At 39.2% G+C, this 7,500-nt stretch overlaps 1 protein-coding gene across 3 annotated transcripts in view; it reads right to left on the reverse strand.

Moving 5' to 3' along the window:
- The window catches only part of LOC127006658 (43 kDa receptor-associated protein of the synapse homolog), a 101,840-nt gene that overhangs the window by 28,473 nt on the left and 65,867 nt on the right, over window positions 1-7,500 (reverse strand). The window lies entirely within an intron of this gene.

Consider the following 7,500-nt stretch of genomic DNA (forward strand, 5'->3'; position numbering starts at 1 on the left):
CTATTGGTTCTCCTTGTGCTGTATGTGTGTTTGTTCTCTCTGTCTGTCTCTCTTCCTCTTTCTCTATCTATCTCTTTTTGTCTCTCGGGAGTTGATGAATCCGTGATCTTATTCCTTTCCTTATTCCCTTCTATTGTGCATTCATTCATTATTTATTGCTTGATTTATTCGTTAATATTGCACTTGATAGCATCGCCTTCGTATACCTATTATTCTCCTATCATTTTCTTTATTTGTGATTTTGTATTTTGAAGATTTTAATTTTTTTTATTTCGGGTGTTAATGTATTTCTTTTTGTATTCCTGTATCTCTCATTCCTGTATTTCCATGTGTTGTGTGTTGCATGTATTTTGCGTATTGTGTTTGTTTTGTATTTCTGTATCTCTCATTCCTGTATTTCCATGTGTTGTGTGTTGCATGTATTTTGCGTATTGTGTTTGTTTTGTATTTCTGTATCTCTCATTCCTGTATTTCCATGTGTTGTGTGTTGCATGTATTTTGCGTATTGTGTTTGTTTTGTATTCCTGTATCTCTCATTCCTGTATATCCATGTGTTGTGTGTTGCATGTAATTTGTTTGTTGTGTTTGTTTTGTATTCCTGTATCTCTCATTCCTGTATTTCCATGTGTTGTGTGTTGCATGTATTTTGCGTATTGTGTTTGTTTTGTATTCCTGTATCTCTCATTCCTGTATTTCCATGTGTTGTGTGTTGCATGTAATTTGCGTATTGTGTTTGTTTTGTATTCATGTATCTCTCATTCTTGTATATGTGTGTGTATTGTGAGTTGTTTATATTTTTTTTTGCGTATTGTGTGTATTTCGCCTTTACTTGCATTAGCTTATGTGCAAGGAGGCGGATTTACGTGTTATATTTTCCTCTCTTTTTTTCCCCTCCTCTTTCTTCTCCCTCCCAATATCCTAAAGAGATGATAGTGTCGTCAGGCGGAAAATTGCCTTTTAAGCTCCCGACTTTTATCATTTCTTTGTTTTTTTTTTATAGTTCCATTTGGTGACGCAAGAGGGATAAAAAAATATAAATGATAATACGAGAGAAAAAGGGTGGAAAGAGCTTTCTGATGCATGGAGTAACCTAAAAAGATGTTAAAAAGGATGGGAAAGGCAAAATTATATGTCATTTTCTCGAATTTGTGGCTAATATAGAGAAAGAGAATAATAAGATGAAAAATAAAGATGATACGAGAGAAAAAGGAAAGGGGTGGAATTAGCTCACTGATGCATCGAGTAACTTGACAAAACACTAAAAAGGATAGGAAAGGCAAAAATATGTCATTATCTCGAATTTGTGGCTAATATAGAGAAAGAGAGTAATAAGATGAAATAAAAATGATAATGCGAGAGAAGGGTGGAAAGAGCTCACTGATGCATCGAGTAACTTGACAAAACACTAAAAAGGATAGGAAAGGCAAAAATATGTCGTTATCTCGAATTTGTGGCTAATATAGAGAAAGAGAATAAGAAGATGAAATAAAAATGATAATGCGAGAGAAGAGGGTGGAAAGAGCTCACTGATGCATGGAGTAACCTAAAAAGATGTTAAAAAAGGATAGGAAAGGCAAAAATATATGTCATTATCTCGAATTTGTGGCTAATATAGAGAAAGAGAATAAGAAGATGAAATAAAAATGATAATACGAGAGAAGAGGGTGGAAAGAGATCACTGATGCATGGGGTAACTTGACAAAACTCTAAAAAGGATAGGAAAGGCAAAAATATATGTCATTATCTCGTATTTCTGGCTAATATAAAGAAAGAGAAAAATAAGAAAAAAAGAAAAAAAGAAAGAAAATAAAGATAATACGAGAAAACAGTTTAGAAAGAGCTTACTGATGCGTGGAGTACCCTAAAAAAATATTAAAAGGGATAAAAAAGGCAAAAATTTATGTCAGTATCTTTTATTTGTGGCTAATATAAAAAGATAAAAAGATAAAAAAAGACAAAAAACAATGAAAAGGAAAAGGATGGAAAGAGCTTACTGATCCGTGGAGTAACCTAAAAATAAGAAAGATTATGAAGGACAGTAAAGGTAAAAATATATATATAGTTATCTTAGTGTATTTTTGACTTAGATACACACACACAAAAAAAAAAAGAAAACAGGGAAAAGGGTGGGAAAAGTTTACTAATCCATGAAGTACCCTAAAAAAAAAAAAGATTATAAGGGATAGTAAGCGTAAAAATATATATAATTATCCCGGGGTATTTTTGCCTTAGATGAACGGAGAAAAAAAATAAAAATACGAGAGAAAAAAAGTGAAAAGAGCTTATTGATTAAAAAAAATAGAAATGAACGTAAAGGTAAAAAAAAAATATATATATCATTATCTCGGCGTATTTTGGACAAAGATAAACAAGGAGCAAAGAGCCAGTCATCAAACGCCACGTCACGCCCAGCCGACCACCAGCCAATCAGCATCTGTGTTTCTACCTGATGTCCCTTGTGATTGGCTGGCGAGAGAAAGGAGGAAAAGAAGGAGTGAAATAGATAGATAGATAGATAGATAGATAGAGAGAGAGAGAGAGAGAGAGAGAGAGAGAGAGAGAGAGAGAGAGAGAGAGAGAGAGTATAAATAAGAAAAGATTAAAGGAAAACGAAAGATATGATGAACAAAAGAGAAGAAAAAATGAGTTTGGGAAAATACGAAAAAAAAAATATATATATATATATATATATATATATACTATATATATATATATATATATATATATATATATATATATATCTATATATATATATATATATATATATATATATATATATATATATATATATAGATAGATAGATAGATAGATAGATAGATAGATAGATAGATAGATAGATATAGATAGATAGATAGATAGATAGATAGATAGATAGATATAGATATATAGATAGATAGATAGATAGATAGATAGATAAATATACTGTATACATGGATGGAGAGATAGATAGATAGATAGATAGTTGGATGGATGGATGGACAGAGAAAGTTAAAGAGTGAAAACAAGAAAAAAAAGTAAAACGAAAGATAAAACGAAAAAAAATGCATTGAGAAAATACGAAAGGGGGAAAAAAAGAAAGATAGGACGAAGAAAAAGAAGAAAAAATTAATCTGAAAACATGCGAGAGATAGCAAGCGAATAATAAGAGAGAGAGAGAGAGAGAGAGAGAGAGAGAGAGAGAGAGAGAGAGAGAGAGAGAGAGAGAGAGAGAGAGAGAGAGAATGCCTGAGGGAGGAAAGGCAATGGAGAGATGGAGAGAAAAATAGGGAGATAAGAGGTTGGAGATAAGTGAAGGAAAAAAGAAAGAAATTAACGAGGCGAGGAGTGAGCAAACAGGAAGTAGGAGAGAGAGAGAGAGAGAGAGAGAGAGAGAGAGAGAGAGAGAGAGAGAGAGAGAGAGAGAGAGAGAGAGAGAGAGAGAAAATGAAAAAGAAAGAAAGAAAGAAAATTTAAGATAAAGTAATGAGGGAAGAAAGAGAAGACTTGAGAGCTGAGAGGCAAGAAAGAGGAGGAGGAGGAGGAGGAGGAGGAGGAGGAGGAGGAGGAGGAGGAGTTGCCGCATTATAGTTGTGTGTGAAATGGAGAGAGAGAGAGAGAGAGAGAGAGAGAGAGAGAGAGAGAGAGAGAGAGAGAGAGAGAGAGAGAGGGAAGGGGGGGTCAGGTTAGAATCACGTGTAATGGAGTGTAAACTGGGGCCACTCACCGAGGATAAGGTGCCGCCGGGGCCACTCAGTAAGCACACGCAGCCCGCCTCCACAAACTTAGTAATAATCATAATAATAATAATAATAATGATAATAATAATAATAATGTGAAGGTATATATCCGGAGAGTTTCATAACATGTATAATATTATGCTACGTTTATTTCATTACCTTTTTTAGGCAGAATGAAAATATAAAATGAAAATCAGTGATATTTCCCATAAGCAGTAAGTAGCAGGCTTTTTTTTTCATTATTTTCTCTCTTTTTTGCACCCTTGCACTGTCTTCTCTGCTGACAAAAACAAAAAAATAAATAAAAGTGAAATTAATAGTCATATCCTCAGTTTTCCATTTATGTATATGTTTTGAAAAACGGTATTCAGTATTATCAAGAACGCTCGCGGGAAAGAAAAAAAATACTAGCTTAACATTTGCCCTATAACGAGTTCTGGTAATGATGACAAAAGAAAAATATAACATTGCCACTACTCTGAGATCACGCATCATCATCATCTTCAGGCAGTAGATTGGAAAAAGTGCTTATATATAGATTTTCTTCTGTGTTCTATTCTCAGTAAACCATTTTTTTTTTATAGTGACTCTCGGTAAAGACATAATCATTAGCTTCTTTTTGTGACCCCGTAGTAAAAACAGAATACAGAACAGAAAAGAAACATGAACCGAAACCGAAACAGAAACTGAAAAGAACATCCATTTCATTTTTGTGACTCCGTGGTAAAGACATAATAGCTACTTAGCCTCATTTTGTGACACCGTAGAAAAAAACAGCAGGATACTTACCAAGACCCAGACCACATAATTATATACTCTTATACAGAACATTAGAACATGGCCTCTCAGCGTTCATAAGCCACCACCGGGCCACTTAGCAGGAATAAAACACCCACTCCGGGCCACTCAGTATGGAGAAAAACCTCTCAGGGCCACTCAGTAGGAATAAAAACACCTACTCAGGGCCACTCAGCATGGATAAACACCTCTCACGGCCACTCAATAGGAATAAAGCAGTTCAGGGCCACTCAATCAGGACAACAACTAAGGGCCACTCACTCAGGACAACAACTCAGGGCCACTCACTCAGGACAGCAACTCAGGGCCACTCACTCAGGACAGCAACTCAGGGCCACTCACTCAGGACAGCAACTCAGGGCCACTCACTCAGGACAGCAACTCAGGGCCACTCACTCAAGACAGCAACTCAGGGCCACTCACTCAGGACAACAACTCAGGGCCACTCACTCAAGACAGCAACTCAGGGCCACTCACTCAGGACAACAACTCAGGGCCACTCACTCAGGACAGCAACTCAGGGCCACTCACTCAAGACAGCAACTCAGGGCCACTCACTCAGGACAACAACTAGGGGCCACTCACTCAGGACAACAACTCAGGGCCACTCAGGACAACAACTCAGGGCCACTCACTCAGGACAACAACTCAGGGCCACTCACTCAGGACAGCAACTCAGGGCCACTCACTCAGGACAACAACTCAGGGCCACTCACTCAGGACAACAACTCAGGGCCACTCACTCAGGACAACAACTCAAGGCCACTCACTCAGGACAACAACTCAAGGCCACTCACTCAGGACAACAACTAAGGGCCACTCACTCAGGACAACAACTCAGGGCCACTCACTCAGGACAACAACTCAGGGCCACTCACTCAGGACAACAACTCAGGGCCACTCACTCAGGACAACAACTCAGGGCCACTCACTCAGGACAACAACTCAAGGCCACTCACTCAGGACAACAACTCAAGGCCACTCACTCAGGACAGCAACTCAGGGCCACTCACTCAGGACACCAACTCAGGGCCACTCACTCAGGACAACAACTCAAGGCCACTCACTCAGGACAACAACTAAGGGCCACTCACTCAGGACAACAACTAAGGGCCACTCACTCAGGACAACAACTCAGGGCCACTCACTCAGGACAACAACTCAGGGCCACTCACTCAGGACAACAACTAAGGGCCACTCACTCAGGACAACAACTCAGGGCCACTCACTCAGGACAACAACTCAGGGCCACTCACTCAGGACAACAACTCAGGGCCACTCACTCAGGACAACAACTCAGGGCCACTCACTCAGGACAACAACTAAGGGCCACTCACTCAGGACAACAACTAAGGGCCACTCACTCAGGACAACAACTAAGGGCCACTCACTCAGGACAACAACTCAGGGCCACTCACTCAGGACAACAACTCAGGGCCACTCACTCAGGACAACAACTCAGGGCCACTCACTCAGGACAACAACTCAGGGCCACTCCCTCAGTACAACAACACAGGGCCACTCAGGACAACAACTCAGGGCCACTCACTCAGGACAACAACTCAGGGCCACTCACTCAGGACAACAACTCAGGGCCACTCACTCAGGACAACAATTAAGGGCCACTCACTCAGGACAACACACACACACACACACACACACACACACACGTATATAAGCCATAGCACCACTCAGTAAGGATACAGTACGATCATTGCCGCCTCGTTTTTTCTGAGTGTGTGATTTTTAGCCATTCCGGAAGACATGCCAGCCATTCATTATGCAAATAGCTAGTGGACGGGGAAAAAGAAGCATCTAGTAAACACCCACTCATCAAGCGTAACGAACGATCAGCTGTGCGCGCCACCTACCAAGCATAACCAGCACGAGGGAATGATGTGTGTGTATAATGCTCGTTCCAGGGCCTTGCATGGATGACTTAGGTAAAAAAAAACATTGAATATAGTAAAAAAATAATGGAAAAAACATACCAAGGAAAAATATTAAGTAAAAATCACGTTTAAAGCGAATATATGTAAAAAAAAATGTAAAGACAATAACAATAAATATAGATAAATTAAAGCACATAGACATAAGCCAAAGAAAAAGGGTAAAAAAATAGAACATGTAAATATTTAAGAAAAATAACAAACAAACACGAATCTCTAAATGCGCGTAAATTGTGAAGCCAAAGACGTCAAAAATGTGTGTGTGTGTGTGTGTGTGTGTGTGTGTGTGTGTGTGTGTGTGTGTGTGTGTGTCGGGGGTTCAGAGAAGGGAAGGAATGACGGAGGGAATATAGGAAAGAAAGAAGGAAGAAAAAGAACGGAAGACGGAAGGAAGGAATAAAGGAGAGAGAAAAGAACGAAAGAAGAAAGGAAGGAATAAATGAGAGAGGGAAAGAGGGAAGGAAGAAAGGAAGGAATATAGGAGATAGGTAAGAAAGGAGGGAAAGGATGGAAGGAAAGGAAAAACAGAGAAAGAGAAGGTAGGAAGGAAGGAAGAAAGGGAAAAGAAACAAAGGAAGGAAGGAAGAAATGGAAGACTAGAAAGGAAGAGTAGGGATAGGAAAGAAAGAATGCAAAAACAAAGAAAGTGCAAGAGTGAAGGAAAAAAAGGAAGGAAGAAACAGAATAGAAGGAAAGAAGAAAAGAAGGAGTAAAAGGGAAAGAACTGAGGGAGGAGGATGGAAAGAAAATAATGACGGATGGTGTGAAGGAGGAAGAAAAAGAAGGAGACGTAGGAGAGAGGAAAAAATGTGATGGAATATTAGAGGAAAAATTCAAGGATAAAAATGAAGGAAGGATGCTTAGTTGATGGGAGGAAGTTGGAGGAGGAGGAGGAGGAGGAGGAGGAGGAAAAAGAATGAAACCGTAGGAGGTGGAGGAGGAAATGGAGGAAAAATAGTGGCATGAGAAGAAGTAATGGAGGACGTTTTTGACGGACGGAGAGACGGAGAGAGAGGGGAGGGAGGGAGAGAGAAAGA

Source organism: Eriocheir sinensis, chromosome 33 (assembly GCF_024679095.1).
Source record: "Eriocheir sinensis breed Jianghai 21 chromosome 33, ASM2467909v1, whole genome shotgun sequence".
Taxonomy (NCBI): domain Eukaryota; kingdom Metazoa; phylum Arthropoda; class Malacostraca; order Decapoda; family Varunidae; genus Eriocheir; species Eriocheir sinensis.